The following is an 18985-nucleotide window of genomic DNA, read 5'->3' as shown; positions in this document are numbered from 1 at the left end:
TCTCTCTCTCTCTCTCTCTCTCTCTCTCTCTCTCTCTCTCTCTCTCTCTCTCTCTCTCTCTCTCCCCCTCTGTCTTTCTCTCTCTATCTTTCTCTCTCCTGATTTCACCTGCATTCTCTTCACACAGGCCATGTTCCAGTCCATTTGGCCTAGTAGATGGTCTCTATACCTAGCATTTCATCTCTCCTTTCTATGCCTTTTCATAGGCAACCCTAAATGAACCTTCCTCTGTCTCTTTGGATCTTTGGCTCCTTTCAAGGCTCAGCTCAAGTGTTACCTCCTAAAAGAGACGCTCAGTTGTTAGTCCTTTTGCCATCGGCTACCTCCAATTTTACTTTCTATACGTTGCACATTTATTTACCAAGGGACATTTTGAGTCACCGAGGGGAATGCAGGTGCTATCGAGGCTAGTGTAGTTACTCCTTTGTAACTATATGCCAGCACCTAGCACAGTGTTGGACATATAATAGGTCATGGTTCATAAACAGATGCTTGTTAAATGGAATTGAAACAAGACCATCTAAGCACTGAAGTAAATAGGCACTGATCAAACTTCCCAAGCCCAGGGAAGGGTAAAGCATTTTTTTTCAAATTCCTTCCCATGACCCTCCCAGAAAACATTGCAGCAGATGCTTGGGAATACAACTACTATGAGAGATGGATGAAACCTGGCAGTTTAAATTCACGTGCAATCAAAATATGAAAATGGATTGAACTTATATTAACTCCTCAAAGTCGACTGGCCATACCAAGGTTTTTACTGCTTTCATCTGAAAGGAATAACATATTGAGATGTCATTTTCAAAAATTATTCACTCAGCAATCCTTGATCATTCAGGTGATTTGGCAAAATACATTGTGTTATCAAAATGAGAATAAGCTCAGAGAGTGCGATATTTCTGACTTGGGGGAAAACAGCCATATTTTATCCCAATTTGAAAAAGGAAGGGCATAAAGCACTTTTGTTCTAGATAATAGACAAAGATCACCTAATAGCAACAAAAAAAGAAATAGAGATTGTTAGGCTTTATAGGCTGGCCAGTTCCTAAGAGATGCAATGGGCCATTGAGAACTGACTATAACAATCATACGCATCATTGAACAGTGAATTCTTAGTTGGCTTTCATTGGTGTCTAATTTAACTCTAAACTTTGTCATCCTATCAGCTACTAAGAAGACAACTGTATAAGATGAGAGGTAGTGAAAAGAGGTGGAATTTGTAGTCAGAAGAATCCCAGTTTTATATTTTAAGTTAATGATAATTTATTATCTGGGCAGGCCTGGGTAAATCACTTCTGTCCCTGGACCTCAGTTTCCTAATATGAAAATGGGAATTAAAATTTTTAGAAAATAGATGAAACAGAAACAGACCTAAAGTTCAGTGACTCCACTGTTAAGAAATTATCCCAATAAAGGCAATAACAAAAAAAAACACCCAACATGTACCAAAATATTTATTGCAGCACTTTTTGTGGGTGCAAAGAACTGGAAACAAAGTAAATGTGCCTGAGTTAGAGCAATAGCTAAACAAGTTGTGGTATATCCATAGAATGAATCATGACTATTCTGGAAGAAATAATAAATATAATAATTTTATTAAAAATGAAGGGAAATATATGAACTGATTTATAGAGAAGCCTGTAAGAGTCTACTATTAAAGACACTCTGGTAAGACTAAGGTCAGGAAATTAAAAAAAATCTGTCCTCAAGTGGCTTACTTTTTAAGGGAAATTATAAGGTGGAGGTTAATATTCAGAAATGAGAAAAAAAATATATATATATATAATGACTATAGCAATATAATGGAATGAATAATCGACCACAATAATAGAAACCAAGCTCTAAAAATAATAATGACTAAATTTGGTCCCAAATAAGAAAAATGAGAAAGTAGCTCACCATGCTACTTCATAGAGGTAGGAAGCTATGAATATAAAGTATGGCATACAGAATCATCTTTTTATATTTAAAAAAATTACTGTACTTTCTTCTTTTTATTTTTTGTATAAAGGGATGGCTCTCTGGGAGGGGAAAGGAAGAGAGACATGTCAGAAAACATATGTGACAAAAAACAAATGAAATTTCATTCCAACAATCTACAACTAGGAATTTTGGCAACTATGGCCCATTCAGTTTGTTTTGTGGGAAACCAGGAGAGTGGTTAAGGTGGGGCAAGTAGATATAGTTGAGTCACACTGGTATGGAGCTGATGAAGTAGAAGATAGTGAGCAGATTATGTGAAATCCACAGAGAGGGATGATGAGTCAGGCAAATGATCGCTACTGGTGTTGAATTTGGTGGGAAGATGGGCAAGTGATCAAGACATCTGTGCAACTGGTGGCCACAAGGATCCAAACGATATGGAATGAGTTTTAAAGAAGAAAATCAGTAGTGATTGACTGAGTGATGGTAGCAAGGGAGGCACTGAAGGTTCCATTGGAGAGGGAGAAGATTGCCAACTCAACCTTCCAGTCCAGTGTCCCAAGTAATAGTCTGGAAAGAGCAGGCAGCCTGGGAGAAGGGGCCATGAGGTATTATTGTTCTCAGAAAAAGCTAGGTTAAAATGAGCAAAATGAGGAGCATAGTACCTGGCAAAGAAAGGTGAGCTAACAATGTGTGTAGCACAAAGTTACATTTACTCCCTAGCATGTATACTTCAATCTAGTGACACTGACTTCCTGGCTGTTCCAGAATAAGAAACTCCATCTCTTAGCTCTGGGCATTTTCTTTAACTATTCCCCATGTCTAGACTGCATTTCTTTCTCTGCTCTAACTCCTGACCCTTCTGGTTTCCTCTAATTCCCAACTAAAACCCTACCTACTTCAGGAAGCCTTCCCCAAACCTCTTAATTCTAGTGCTATTTTTGGTCAGTCATTTCTTATTTATCCTGAAGACAGTTTTCTTTGTAAATATTTATTTGCATGTTTCTCCCCCATTAAACTGTAAGCTACTTGAAGGGAGAGGTTGTCTTTTCCCCCTTTTCTGTCCCTAGGAGTTCAGCACATAGAAGACACTTCATAAATATTTATTTAACCAGCAATGTGAAAGGAAATTCTTTAGGATGAATGATAGTTCTTGTCAAAGATGGGAAGGATGGGTTCTAGAAGTACAATGGAAAGAAAAAGAAATAGACAGGGGCTAGAAAAGTCTATGCAGGGCTGGTTTTATTATAGTGGTCAGGAAGGGAAGGAGGTGAACCTCCAGAAAATGCCATGCTCACCGCTGATTACCCCATTGACCCTTGGGACCAGTTCTCTAGGCTAAGGGGAACAATATAGGTAGTGCGCCACAGTGAGAAGGCAGCCTCTGGCCAAGAAACACTGTGGCTACAGTGAGTGAGGCTCAGAGAGATGAGGCTGGTTGCTCAAGGTCACATGCAAATACATTTTGGAGCTGTGATCCCACCCCATGGATCCAGTTATTGAATTCAATGTTTTCTCCTATAAACTAAATGAATATCTGTCATGTCTACTTATTTTCATTAGGAATCAAAGCCAAGAATTTTGCTGCTTTTACTGTGACTTTGAGATAAAGAAATGCCTTAAAGAAACCCTTGAGGACAAGGCTATGGATAAGCGTAGAAGTCTGGGTTTTCATTGATTCCCAGATGAAGAAACACCCTTTACCAATCTCTACCTCCTCTGCTACTTATCTTCATAGAGACTTGCCTAGAACATTGGTGTCAAACTCAAATGGAAATGGATTCCTTCAGGCTGCATATTGACTTGGAAAACCACCAATTATCTTTGTTGTATTGGATTTCTATTTATTTTGCTGAATATTTCCCAATTACACTTTAATCTAGTTCAGTAACACTATGGAATATTGTGAGTACTGTCCCTGCTGCCCTGCGCCCATGTCTGACTTTCTCACAAGCACACAGCCACTGTGTGTATGCAAGGAGCAGGATAGATAATGCAGTGGTTAGAGTGCAGGACTTGGAATTAGGAAAATCAAATCGTCCTACAGACACTTATTAATGTTGACCCTGAGCAAGTCACTTAACTTCTCTCAGTCTTAGTTCCCTCAACTAGAAAATGGGAACAATAACAGCACCAACTCCAAGGGTTGTTGTCATGATAAAATAAGACATGCAAAGAATTTGGCAAACCATAAAGCACTGTATGAATACAAGTTTCTATGATTATTAGCTATTAGTTTACAGTCTCATCCAACATGAGAATCCAGAATGATTGTAGCATGTTTGCATAATGAATGTAACCAATTTAATTTAAGTAGTATTCCTGATTTACTCCCCAAAACCCAAAATCAGAAAAGACTAGATGGGCTTCTCCATTCTCCACCATACTCATATATTCACAGGATGAATATCGACCAAACCAACACCCTATGAAACAATTCACACCAAAGCCAAGAAAGGGGCAGGTCTGTAATATTACAATGAATAAAGAGGTAAACTGAATCTTTAGCCCAGACCCAATCTGTTGATTCCAGTGTTTCTCTTACATATTCTACCTTGGCAAAACAGGGTTCTAGTTTAATCATCATCAGTATAGGTGAAAGTCTACCATTGTCCTTTTACAGGGTACCTAAAATTATTGCCTTGGTCTCACAATAGCTAACAAGCATCTATACTGGAAATAGGCATTGTTTCCTTGCCCTGACATACAATTACTATGTAGTACTTGGATCGGGCAGTTAATTAGTACAGTGAATTGAGTGCTGGGCTTGGAGTCCAAAAGAACTCAGTTCAAATCCAGCCTCAGACACTAGTTTCCTAACTGCACAAGTCACATCAGTTTTCTTGCCTCCGTTTTCTCATCTTTAAAATGAGCTGGAGAAGGAAATATCACACTAGTCGAGTATGTCTGTCAAAAAAACCTCAAACAGGGTAACGAAGAGTTGGACATGTTTGAAAATGACTGGACAATAGCAAAAAAAGATTTGCTTCATTGTGGAGGAAAGGTTGATCATCTCAACTCCCCAGCGAGCCTATTTCCCTCTGTTTTTTTCCCACTCACATTGTGAAATCATTCATATTTTATCGGTGGCAAGAACTGCTTCATCACCCTCGTTGACAGCCATTTTCAGGCTGATGCTACAGGAAGGAAAGCCTATTGAACTAAATACAGAGAGTGAAGGAGAAAAGCTACTCCAAAGTCGAACAAGCCAGCTGCCTCTTTGAAGAGTCAATATACTTGAAAAGCTCCGATCTAACCAGAGCAATGTCTCTCCTCACAAAGTGAACTCGAGTGCAAAGGGAAAATGTGGATTTTTCAATAAAACCTGTGTCCTTAGCCTAGAAAGTGATTCTGTCTTTAAGTTTTATATCTTTTTTTAAAAGGCAGCATAAAATTTAAGGGAAGGCTTTCCATCAAAAGATCTCATCCTCATAAACCTTCTTTCCCAATGTGGATTCCATTTACACGAGCAGGCTAATAAATCCACAAGTACATTCTGTCTCCTTTTCCACACCTTGAACATCCACTTACTTATTGGCTGCTCACTGTATGATTGGATCTATTTTCAGGGACTGAACACAACACCACGGAAGGCAGTAGCCTTTAAAGATGAATCCTTTCACCATATTTCCTAGAAAATATTCATGTTTTCATTGTTATTTTCATAAGTAAGATCTTTGATTGTCACATGTTCATTAATTATCCCCTTCCACTTTGCCCACTTTCTTTCCCTGGACTAAAAAAATCTGTCTTCCTTCCATCCAGAATGGGGGCTTAGGCAAGAAGCTTCACCATTACTAGGGACACTCATCTCCTTACTTTTCCCCATTATCCATTTCCCTGGGCCCACACATCCCAGAACCTTTATGTGCTGCCTGACTCCTTGGACAAGATGGTTGTCACTAACTCTGCTCCTCCCTGTGAGATGAAATGCCACCATGGCTTACCATCTGTCCTTCCTTGATGGCCTCCATACACCTGTCCTTGGCATCCCCCTTAATTCCATAAGATAAGGATTCCTCTGCCTTGCAATTGGCCTTACTGCTGAATCCTCATGATCTTAAGCCTTTTGATTTGCCCTAGACTTGAACTTCTTTTTATGTTGCCTCCCCTGCCTCAATTTTAGAGTGAACTCTCTGAGGGAAAGAATTGCTCAATTTACCTTTTTTATACTTCCAGTGCCTAACACGGTACTTGACACATAGCAATGACTTAATAAAAAAAAATTTTATATGTTACTTTATTCAGCCATTGGCATTTTCTCTAAGCTTAATTTGATTGGTTAGTATTCCCAGATTTCTTCTTCATGGAGGGATGGCAAATGGAGAGCATTAATAGTAGAGGCTACCATTTTTAAGTAAAAAAGTGAGGGGGCAGCTGGGTGGCTCAGTGAATTGAAAGCCAGATTCAGAGATGGGAGGTTCTCGGTTCAAATCTGGCCTCAGACACTTCCTAGCTGTATAATCCTGAGCAAGTCATTTAACCCCCATTGCCTTATTCTGACCATTCTTCTGCCTTAGAACCAATACACAGTATTGATTTTAAGATGGAAGGTAAAGGGTTAAAAAAAAGTGAATGGAACAACCTCCAGGAACTGATGCAGAGTGAAAGGAGCAGAACCAGGAAAACCATATACACAGAGGCTGATATACTATGGTATGATCCAATGTACGGGACTTCTCTACTAGCAGCAATGCAATGATCCAGGACGTCTCAGAGAGGCTTATAAGAAAGAACGCTATCCACATTCAGAGGAAGAACTGTGGGAGGAGAAACACAGAAGAAAAACAACTGCTTTATCACATAGGTCCATGGGGAAATGATTGGGGATGTAGACGCTAAATGATCACCCTAGTGCAAATATCAATAGTATGGAAATAGGTCTCGATCAATGTTATATGTAAAACCCAGTGGAATTGTGCATTGGCTATGGGAGGGGAGGGTGGGAAGAGGGGAGGGAAAGAACATGAATCTTGTAACCATGGAAAAATCTCCTAAATTTATTAATTAAATAAAATTTTCAAAGATAAAAAAAGTGAAAAAAGTAATCCCTTTTCAACATGGTATATGAGATTAAGCAAATGCTATTCTACTTGCTACTACCAAGATCTTCTTCCTTAAACTTCCTTTCAGGTAAAGAAATAGCTAGTCAATTTTTGCCATTGGGGCAACTCCCCTAGACTCTGCTTATTACTACAGGACCAGAGAAAGAAGTGAAATGTCCATATACCATATATCCTAGAACGCAGCTGGCATAGCCTAGCAGCAGCACTGTTATTGGATGTCACCTTACTTGAACAAAAGAGCACTCACTGCCTCTGGAGTTAAAAGCTGTAGCTTCAAACCCCACTTCTGATACTACCTATGTGACCTTTGGCAAGTCCATTTCCCTGGCCAAAGGGACAATGAAGGCAAAATAAGGGAGTCGGGGCTTTTCCAGTTCTACCCATTATAGAGCTATCCAAGTTCTTCCCAGTCTCAGCAGTGATTAACTTTGGAAGTTTTCCATGAATGGAAACCTCCAGGCAAAATCCATGGAAGTCCCTTGCTAGGAGTGATTGAAGAAAAATGAATATCCAAACTTTAAAGGATGGAGGAAGTTGTGTTGTTGCAGGAATTGAAGAATGTTTCCATGGGATGGCAAACATGTGATCCTGAATGAAGTGGCATTAAGAGGCAATGCTATTATTCACATAGAAACAAGACAGTAAAGCAGGTCTAGGTAAAAACCTTAATAGAAACAGTAGGAGTTGAGTGAAGGGTGGAGAATTTGCCTAAGGAAGATGGCAGCTGTAAACCCTTGATTAGACTGGATAATTCATCCCTAGACAGACAAGCTCCATCCCTACCAAGGAGTAGATCAAGGAATGAGTGGAAGTCAGCTCTGAGAGAGCCACCAAGAGGTTCAATGACTTAAGCAGCTCCAACCCAGAGACCCCTCTGCCACTGAATAGCATGGCGGACAAGTAGAGCTGAATGTATAATCGAAAGTGTATGTCCTGGACCTGATTACTGAGATGACCTTCTCTGAGTCAAAATCTACCCAAGCCCAAGGTCATGTAATCAAAGAACAAAGTATGAAAATCCCAGAAATACGGAAAACATCCAATCAATGGCCCTACCAATAACTATTACTTCATCACCTCTATGTATCAGTGCCCTAAATTCTTTGATCTCCCGTAAATATCTCTGAGGCTCAGACAACTAACCTTCATTGAAAATTCTAAAAGAGGATGTTTGGTGGCTCAGTAGTTTGACAGCCAGGTTTGGAGAGAGGAGGTCCTGGGTTTAAATCTGGCCTCAGAAACTAGTTCTGTGACCCTGAACAAGTCACTCAATCCCTCTTTGCTTCAGTTACTTCTCTGTAAATGAATTAACTACAATTAATCTGCAAGTCAATTAACTTCTGTTTGTCTCTGTTACTTCAAATATAAAATGGAGATGATGCCAATACCTATCTTGAAGGGTTGTTTTAAGAAGAAAATGAGTGGCTATTCAAAAGTACTTTGCCAGATAGATAGTAGGCACTTAATAAATGCTTATTTCCTTCCCTCTTTCTCTTTTTTGCTACATGAAAGTGATTTGAAGGGGCAGCCAGGTGGCTCAGTGGATTGAGAGCCAGGTCTGAGATCTGGAGATTTGGGGTTCAAATCTAGCTTCAGACACTTCCCAGCTGTGTGACCCTGGGCCAGTCACTTAACCTCAATTGCCTAGCCTTTACCACTACTCTGCCTTGCAACTGATACTTAGCATCTGTTTTAAGAGAGAAGGGAAAGGTTTTAAAAAGAAAAAAAAGCCACTGAGCTTAGTCTTTGAAATCCTGGCCAATCTCCACCCTCCCTCACTCAGAGTTAAAAAAAATTCAAGCCTTCTCTATAAAGTAGTGGAAACTGGTGGTATTTCTCCCGTTTCTTCTAACACTTCTGTAAGCTAATTGCTCTATGTTTATGAAAATGCAACTCAAAGCAAAATAAACCCAAAAAAGAATGAATGAAGAAATAAACAGAAAATTTTATTCAATAAAATGAAAACGCCCTAGATTAAAAACTAAAGGAGAAATTGAAGAACAATATTCCTCTTAGTCTGATGATGAGCTGAGCTGACATTTTGAGGAAACAGATGTCTAGTATTTATTTTTTGGGAAAAAAAAACACAAATAAACCCTTACCTTCCATCTTAGAATAAATACTATGTTTTGGTTCCAAGGCAGAAGAGAGGTAAGGACTAGGCAATGGGGGTTAAGTGACTTGCCTAGGGTCACACAGCTAAGAAGTATATAAGGTCAAATATGAACCCAGGACCTCCAGTTTCTAGGCATGTCTCTTAATCCACTGAGTCACCTAACCACCCCCATTGTAAGCCTATGGAAAAATCTCTCTCTCTCTCTCTCTCTCTCTCTCTCTCTCTCTCTCTCTCTCTTTCTCTCTCTCTATCTCAAAAATATGGAATGCTTCATGAATTTGCATGTCATCTTTGCACAGGGGCCATGCTAATCTTCTCTGTATTGTCCCAATTTTAGTATATGCGCTGCCAAAGCAAGCACAAAAATCTCTTTTACTCTTTACCATATACTCCCATTTCCACTTAGGAAAGTCCTCTTCCATCTCTGAAACCTAGTTCCTTTTAATAAGAGGAATAAGAAGTCCTGTAGGGTATGTCGAAATAGAAATTATATCCCTTATAAGAAAAACAGATGTTTAAAGAAAACTTTCTTGAGGGGGGTGTGGAAGAAATTATTTTTCTCTCTCTTGTTCCCTTTCTGCCCCCTTTCCAAAAGTCTAACTGATACATCCAGCTGCTGAAGGGAAAATTCAAAACTCTCATTTGCAAGCTGGTAGAGCAATTTAGAATTTCCTTTGACAGATAAGCAAAAGTTATTACTAAAGCAAATGTTTCAATTCCCATTATGTCAGTTTGCAAACTGAGTCACCTCTAGGCGTAGTAAAAGCTAGAAAGCCCCAGCACTTTAAATACAGAAAGCCATAGGAGGTAACATGGGGCACTAGGAAGCTGGAGTTCAGTTTGGGTAGCAGCATTGCCCATCACAATGAAAGAGCATCCCAAGTATAGGAGGAAAACACAGAAAGAAAATTGCCAAATGAATGAGAATACCCCTAGCTGGATCTTTTTCAATATTAAAGAACTTGAAACAAAGTAGGTAACCATCAATAAGGGAACAGTCACATGAATTGAAGTACAGGAATATATTATTGCTCCATAAGAGACAATGGGGCTGAAAAATCCAGGGAGGAATGAAAAAGTTTATAAGAAGCAATGCAAAATCATGGGGGCAGCTGGGTATCTCAGTGGATTGAGAGTCAGGCCTAGAGACCGGAGGTCCTGGGTTCAAATCCGGCCTCAGACACTTCCCAGCTGTGTGACCCTGGGCAAGTCACTTGACCCCCACTGCCCACCCTTACCACTCTTCCACCTAGGAGCCAATACACAGAAGTTAAGGGTTTAAAAAAAATCAGATGATCAGAACCAGGAAAAAAATCTACACATGGACAACATTGTAATTATAACAAATAAGCTTGTCCCTAAAAAAAATAGGATGGATCTCCTTTCCTTCTTAGAAATGGTGGGGAACTGAGGGTATGGAACATTGCATATTTTGATAAGAAAAGGAAAGCATTGATTAGTTTTGCTGAATATATTTTTTCCTCATCCTTTTTATTCTCTATTATAAAGGAAAGCCGTCTGCTGTGTTAGAGGAGGAGTAAGAGATGGGGGATAGATTGGAAATGAAGGTGATGTAAAAATGAAAAACATTCATAAAATATTTTCATAAAAAAATGAATTTTTACAAAAGAAAAATTTTAAAGGAAAAATCTTTTTTATAAAAGAAATAGTATCTAAACAAAAACACTAACCTGACAGCTGGTAGATAAGCTGGGAAAACAACTGAGCACAGGCATCCCTAAGATTAAGTGCTGTGCAATCTAAACCTAGTTTTTAAAAGGATCTAGACTGTACCCAAAAAATCAGTAAGTGGTACAACATATTTTAAATAAGATGGGCCTTTCCAATGAGTAGAGATTTGTCTTTGCAAAGCCCAGAAACATGGATAGTGATAAGGCCAGGGCCCCATCAAGTAGGGCTGGGGAGGACCCCAATATCTAGAAATATAAGAAGAGAAAGTTTCTGAACTTGGAGGTTATGTCTGTAAAAATGCTATGCCGTGAGATTCATCTCATTTTAATTCATGTTCTCATTGGGGAAGCTCAACAGTAAATAAATGTAGAAGACTCAAAATAGTGCTGATCTATTCAAGGTAAAATGTCCATGTTAGTAACAGAAAAAGGCAGAAAGATTGTAAGGAGTATTCTAGGAGCACCATCTGAATATGCAAATAATACCAATCTCCCCTTAAGCAGATTTGGTTTATGTCAATGCTTAAAGGAAAAAAAGGAACTAGAGAGTAGACTTCTGTAGCTATGTATAATTGAATGCTGCTAGCAGTCCAGCAAATTTGCATCAATGGTCTCCATTGGGTGAGCTCTCCTTTCTCATTCCTACCATCATGATAGATCAAAAAGATCTGGCTCAGATCAGCCCTCCTCCTCCTTACACAACCCTAATACTTCTCCACCTCAACTTAGGGGTCTAATAAATGCTTGTGACTGATATGGTGCATAAAGTAAGCAGTGGTTTGAATGAGAATTGGGGATAATGGATAGGAGACTAGGTTAAGAAAAGAAGGAAATATGCTTAGGAAGGCTTTTTGTGGGACATTTTGAATACCAGGAAGACAATGTTGTGTTTTATTTCATAAATAATAGGAAGTCATTGGAAAAAATATTTAAATCTGGAACAAGATAAGGAAAGGAAGAATCAAAACAGCTCCTTTGACATTGTACTTCCTTTAAAGAACCACGATTTCTTCACTATTCCAAATCATATCTCAAGCCTTACATGCCCTAATTGATCAATTTTCTGAATTTCCATGAGCAGAAAAAAGATTGATCACCTGTTGGCCTTCTGGTGATGAGTTTCTTCAATCTTAAGTAGGTTCTTTCTTGGATGTCCAAACAAAGCTCATAGTGATCCTTAGATGTAATGCTTTTTTCTGCTTGGAAGGACCAACCTAGACAAGAATTTCTTTGACACAGCCTTAGAGGAGCCACTTTAGGGTCAGCTCTACTTCCATGACAAGGCATGAAGAGAACACGTTATTGGAGGTTGGCTTTATAAATGATAAAAAACTAAAAGGATCCTTTTCTCAGCAGCTAAGATAGATTTGCTCCACACTGAATGAAATAAATTAAGATCTGAAGAGGTCTGATTTTTTTCCCCAATTTTCATCAGCTTTCGACACGATTCATGAGATAACTTCTACAGGGGATGTAGATCATAACCAGGTTAGCAACATATCTAGATGGAGAAAATCCAAAAGTCATAAAGTGTTAAGATTATTTTTTGGTATATTAGCAAAGAAATACATTTGCCAGCAACTCTCCTTGCAATTTTAGGTCTTTCCTCAAATTGATGATAAATACATCCCAGAGGTATTTTCTTCTACCTCTCTCCTCCATAAGAATACACTATACTAATAGTTGAGCTGAGAATTCTCTCAGTCACATTACATCCATCTTTGAATCAATTTAGAAATGAAGGTGAAGTTCTGTTTTCTCAGAAGGAATCCCTCAGAATGAGACCTTGTTAATTCCCAAGGTAAGAGATAAATTTGCATATATGTGTGTCTGTGCAGGGGCACATGTCTGCACCCATCCCCACAGGGATCTGAGTTTGAAGTGGTTCCTGGGAATTATGCCCTTAGTCATCCCTTACTTCAGGAAAATCACAAAGAATAACTTCACCAATAACACAGAAGCCAGGAATGCTAATTGTCTTTTTAAAATGAAATTGGGATTTCAAAGCATTCAGAATGAAAATGACTAAACTGTACATAGGTAAAGTTATATTTTTCCCATTTGAATGGTATAATGAATCCTTCCAGAAAGATGAACACAGACTCTCAGAAATATATAAAAAATACCACCAGACTTCATTGTGGGCATAACAAATTCCCCAGGCAAATACTCCTTTTCCCTAGAGCTCAGACTGATGCAAGGAATACCTTCCAGCCTAAGTATGTTTTCATTTTGCTGGAAAATATGTCCTCCTGTGGTAGTGATGAGTCAAAGCTTAGTGAATAAAGCATTAGTTAGGGCATTACAGTCAAGAAAGTCCTGGATACAAACACTAAGTTGCTGGTGTGAACCTTGAATTAGTTATACTTCTTCCTTTCATTGACCTTTAGTTTTGTCATCAGTAAATGAGAAGATTAAATGTGATGGCTTCTAAGGTTCCTTCTTGCTCTAAATCAATGATCATATAAGAGCATTAATATTTATATTTGATATCATTAGCATAGTATATATAATAAAAGAAGTACTTGTACTTTTTCATTGGACTAGTCCTAGGAGTATATAGAGGGAGCAGTTGTCACCAACATGGCAGAAGACAGACTGATCAGGGAATCCTTGAATACCAAGAAAAGGAATCAAGGCATATTTTGCTGTAGACAGTGAGAAATTGTTAAGGGTTTGGGAGCAAAGAAACAACATGACAGTGATAATATTTGGGAGATTAATCTAGTACAAAGACATCACTTCCCTCCCCTCCCCATTCTTTGTCAATGGAAGCAAATTGAGAAACCTGAAAGTATCCTCAGAAGGAATCCAAAGTAAATATTTCCACATTCATATACATTTAGTTGCTTCATACATGAAAATGACAATTGCCTCATACACCCAAAGACTAAAATCAATCCCATTCAACCTCCTAGAAATTAGACAGCAAGCATCAGTGAGGATCAACCATTTATACTTCTCCCTGTATTTTATTTTCTTGGAAATCCTAGGGTGTTTAATGATGATAATAACAAACTAGCAGTGGATAGCTCACAACAACCAATCTGGGAAGTACAATTATTTATTATTGTTGTCATCCTACATCCTTCCTTCCTTTTTCCCTCCTTCCCCTTCCTTCCCACTTTTTTCTTCTAAATTTATTCCTTCTTCCTTTTCTTCCTTTTCTCCTTTTCTCTTTCTTCCATTTCTCTCTTCATTCCTCCCTCCCTTCTCTCCTTTCCTCCTTGCTCCCTCTGTTTCTCTCTTCCATCCCTGAGCCCTTCCTTTCTTCCATCCTTCCTTTCTTTTCTTTTGTTTCCTCTTTCCTTCCTTCCTTCCTTCCTTCCTTCCTTCCTTCCTTGGTCTTCCAAAGTTCCAACCTGGCTCCCTATTCATTATGCCACCCTTTCTCTAGATGGGAAAAAATTACTCTCCTTTTAAAGAAAAAAGAAATTGAAATTAACAAAAGCAAAATGACTTGCATAAAGTTACAGAGTAAACAAAGAAACCCAGGGTTTCTGGTTCCAAATATAAAATTATTTCTAGTACCAATGCTGTGTATCCACATGTAACCCTTAAATGTATACTCTACAGATTATTTGTCTTCTTAGTCTACTGAAAAGGGGCGGGGTGGGGGTTTGAAATAAGATAGAAAGAAAAGTCCAAGAAACTGGTGCAAAGAGCTAAACTTGTTCATTGTGTTCAAATAGCTTCAGTGCATCTCCATGAATTAAAATTTCTTTTTTTCAAGGCTGGTCATTCCATTTTACTAATTGAGAAATGGAAATAAAGGAATTAAATTGTTTCTCCCCAGTGGTCAAAGGTAATAGATTAGAATTCAGATCTTCACTTATAATCTTTTTTCTCAGGACTTTAGACATCTCCTTCCCATTTCTCATTCTCTAAGGGGATAACTATTTAAAATTGTTAATTAAGGCAATTCTAGCACAACTGCAAACAAAGGCTTAAAATATTATCACCCAGTCTGGGAGAAAGCAATTAGTCATTTGGTAGAATCTTCAACTGTTCAAAGGATTAAAGTAGAAAATACAGTGGAGTTAAGGCAAAGGGTCAATATTCAGATCCAAATTCTGCCATTCACTCACTATGTGACTTGGACCCAGGTAGTTTCCTCAGTTTCCTCAATTGCAAGATGGAGGATTTGAACAGGATAATCTCTTAGGTCCATTCCAACTAGATTCAGAGTGGAATGGACCTTTGAAGTCATGCAGCCAAATATCTACTAACTTTCCAGTTTTACAGGTAAGGAAACTGAAGCCCAGTAAAAGTTATGACTTGCTGCTTTGTTAGGTAGAACTCATTATTTCTTCTTAGATGAACTTTGAGAAAGGAATGCAAGAAAAGGGAAAGGGGGGTATCATGGTTTATAAAATTCCCCAATGAAAGAAACACATGTCTAAACATTTACTTAAAAAAAAAGTCAGAGAAGACTCAGTGGAAACTGTTGCTATATAATGCAAATATTTGGTCATTGGTTTGAGCAATTATCCTCATGCAAAGAAGCGCATATGGACCCCGATGCAGCTCATTTCTTTCTAGGAAGAACACACATTTCCTTCAACCCACCATCAAGTTAGCAAACACAAATTGTTCTAACTTTTCCAATGGGCAAAAAGCCATTTGATGTATTTCCACCAATCCTAAACAACCATCTACAATCATTCCTTTGCAAAATACACTTAAATTTCATCACTCTAATGATTTATAAACAACAGATTCCTCCAAGCTAACAAAGCAATTACTTAGAAAAAAACAGTGGAATGGAGATTGGGAGAGATATAGATTCAAATCCTACACATGCACTTTAAAGTTGTGTGACAAGAGGCAGGTCATTTGAACTTTATGTACCTCAGTTTCTTCATCTGTAAAATGAGGATTATAATATTTAACTCTGTCAGGTTTGATTGAGAGTTGGCCTTTGAGCCAAGAAGACCTGAATTCAAGTCCCATCTCTGACTCATATTAGTTTTGTGATGCTGGGCAAGTCATTTAACTTGTCATTGGCCCCAGACAACTCTCTAAGATGATATAAAAGTTATATCTAGTACATAGAGTTCTGTCCCCAGACTTTCCATATCAGGAGTTCCCTAAGTAATGAAGCCAAAGGTCATATCCAAAATGAAAAGTATCTCAAAGGACTATAAAATAATCATGAGCATTAATGTGAAAAATTATGCCACTTTCATCATTATTGACTTTGTTATTGTTATTAGTTCATTGTTAGCAAGGAGATATAATGGCTAGAGCGATATGTCAGGAAGACATATGTTCAATCCTTGCCTCTGACACTGACTAGCTATGTGATCCAGTACAAATCACAGAACTCTGTCATGTCTTAGAGAATTTATATATGAAGCTGGAGATGGTGGAAGATGGTAGAGATGGTGGACACAGTGGTGTAAGCGACCCCACATGTCAACAAAAGCACAGATCGTCCCTGTATCTTATTATTAATTTCATGCTTTCTCTATCTGCATTACTAAGAAAGCAATTCAATACATACATGCTTGGGGAAACCTGAAAGAGCATAGGAAACAGTAATGGGGAAGAGAAATGCCTCTAAAGTCAGATAGCCTACAGTCAAATTCTCCAACCACTGCTCACTCCCTACATTACCTAGATCAAATCACTTAACCTTCAAAGGCCTCCTCTTTCTCATCTAGAAAAAATTGGGGCTACTGGTTTCTGAGGTCCCTTTCTATTCTAAATAGATAATCCTTGGACCTTGCATAAGGAAAAAGGACACAAACCATGGACTAGAAAGTTTCCTGGAAATCCTTTGGAATAGCCAGCAACCACTGAGTGGTGCCATCAAAACTGGTATTTCCTAGATTCCTACAAAAAGAATTTGAACCTATTAAAATAATCTTCTGGGTCTGCCACTTACTATTCAATTCAATTTAATTCGATAAATACTCATATAACTCTAGCTTTATGCCAGGCTCTGGGCCAGATGCTTGGGTCAATCAATCCATAAACATTCATTAAACATCTACTCTGTGCCATTTACTGGGCTAAGCACTGGAGACAGAGAAAGGCAAAAGATAGGCCATGCTCTCAAGGAATTCACAGACTAAATGGGAATAAAACACACCAGCAAAGATATATCATCAAGATGATTACAGAATAAAGTGGAGATAATTTACTGAGGGAAGGATAGTACTAGCTAGCATTATAGGGGATCAATGAAGGTTTCTTGAAGAAGGTAGCATACAAATGTTTGAGGGATATGAATACCATTGTGAAAAAGAGCCTGCCCTAAAGGTACCTACATCCTCTGAAGGGAGTAGAATGGGAAAAGAGGGAAGTGTTTATACTTATGGGCAGTGTGAGCCAAGGCAAGTCACTAGGCTTCTCTTTCTATCATCTATTCAGCTATAAAATTATGGGGGTTTCAATCAATCAGGGAGTCCATAAACTCTATGGAGGTCCTTGGATGAATCTCAGAAAGTCCATGAGCTTGGAAAGAGGGAAAAATTACACATGTATGTACATATATATATATGTATATATATATATCCCCATCTGAAATTTATTATGTATATAATTATACATATATTAATATGATTATCACACCATTCTATCTTGTGTGATAAACCAGTATCCCAAATTCCTGTATACGGTGTGAGTAAATGTCAGCAAGGAAGTCCAAAGATGTTATTCTGAAAACAGCATCATAAACATTTTTTGTTGTTATCTTGGAGTGGTTTATGAAGTATGCCAAAAAATTTGGCGATCATCTCAGGTGAGCTAAGAGTTAACCCATGTCCTTAAATGGCAGACAGACTTATTGGCTGCTATCCATTCTGGGTGAACAAGTAATCAGTGAATCCCTGATTGGAATGATGGATGGCCTATTTGTTCTTTCTCCAGCATCCTATCTTATGGCAACAGCTGGTTTCCAGAGCCTTTTATGTATATGCCCATCTTGTTCTGTAACTAGCGTTTATCTTCAATTCTCTCTCTCACACACTATATGGACTGACTTGGTTATTTTGTGTTAACACAATCCAGTGATTTATGTGCCCATTTGGTTGTTGGGGTAGAAGAGAGGAAGAAACCCACCCATCCCATTTTCTAGGCATTACTGAATGCACTAGACAAAGGCCTAATATGCTGGTCACATAGGTGTATGCAATACAGGACCAGGGATCATTGAAGGACTGACCAATCTCCACTAAAAAAAGTCACTTAGACTAGCTGATCTTGTCCTTGTATGAACCTTTTATCTCTAGTGAGATCATAAAAAGTGTAGGAAGCAAGGTCAGTGGCCTCTGAAAAAATATGGAAACAACCCTGACCTCCAAACCAATACCCCCACTGCTTGGCCTCATACCTCACAATGAAGTATCCTGGGGTGCCTGAAAATTGCCTACTGGTTGCTCAGATTTGAATTCTTCCCATCCTTTCTGGACTATCTTCATTATATCATTTAATCCTGAAGGCAAGTACATCAGTGTGATTGATATGTCATTCTATCCTATGACAAGGCAGTGTCTCAATTTCCTCTAGGCAGTATAAGGAAATGACAGCGAGAAAGTCCAAAGGAGTTATTTATTCTGAATGCAGCAGTATATGATTTTTATCATATAAGGTAACAGAATATTGGTATGTATGTACTGCTTCCTAACTGTAAGACTTTGAACAAGTCACTTAACATCTATGTTTAGTTTCCTCATTTGTGTAATGAATGGATTATACTCAATGACCTCCAAGGTACCCAAGATCCTATTGTCCTATAAAATTAAAAAAAAAAACTCATTTTAATGACATTTTAATCACAATATAGTCTAATTTCAATCACTCTTAATCAATGTAAATAAAATGTTGTTAAATGTTCTGTTTACATGTAAATAAGAGTATATAATCAATGGCACTTCAATGTGTTGAGCAGTGGTGATTCCAGAAGATCAAAGACAAAGCCTCTTACCTAATACCAGCCTCCTGCTAGTGACGCGGCAGACTCAGAGTATAAAATTAGACATAGGCAACATTCTTAGACATGGGCAACATGCAAATTTGCTTTGCTTGACTAACCATATTTGTTGTCATGGTTTTTTCTTTTATCTTTTCCATATGAAAAATAAATGCTTATTAATTTAGAATCATTTTAACTATAAATTATATTTATATATAATATATAAGTAAATATATTGTATTTATTTCTTATATAAATATATATATAT

General features: G+C 38.1%; 1 protein-coding gene and 1 non-coding gene across 2 annotated transcripts in view; both read right to left on the bottom strand.

Annotated features, from left to right (window-relative positions):
* The window catches only part of MEGF6 (multiple EGF like domains 6), a 784368-nt gene that overhangs the window by 591516 nt on the left and 173867 nt on the right, over positions 1 to 18985 (bottom strand). The gene's annotated exons all lie outside the window — the stretch shown is intronic.
* LOC123243325 lies at positions 9360 to 9466 on the bottom strand. Its single transcript, XR_006505873.1, has one exon. It is a non-coding gene; the product is annotated as a U6 spliceosomal RNA (small nuclear RNA).

The sequence above is a fragment of the Gracilinanus agilis genome, chromosome 3, assembly GCF_016433145.1.
Source record: "Gracilinanus agilis isolate LMUSP501 chromosome 3, AgileGrace, whole genome shotgun sequence".
NCBI lineage: Eukaryota > Metazoa > Chordata > Mammalia > Didelphimorphia > Didelphidae > Gracilinanus > Gracilinanus agilis.
The sequence above is the reverse complement of the archived record's forward strand: the minus strand, read 5'-3'. Positions and strand labels throughout refer to the sequence as shown.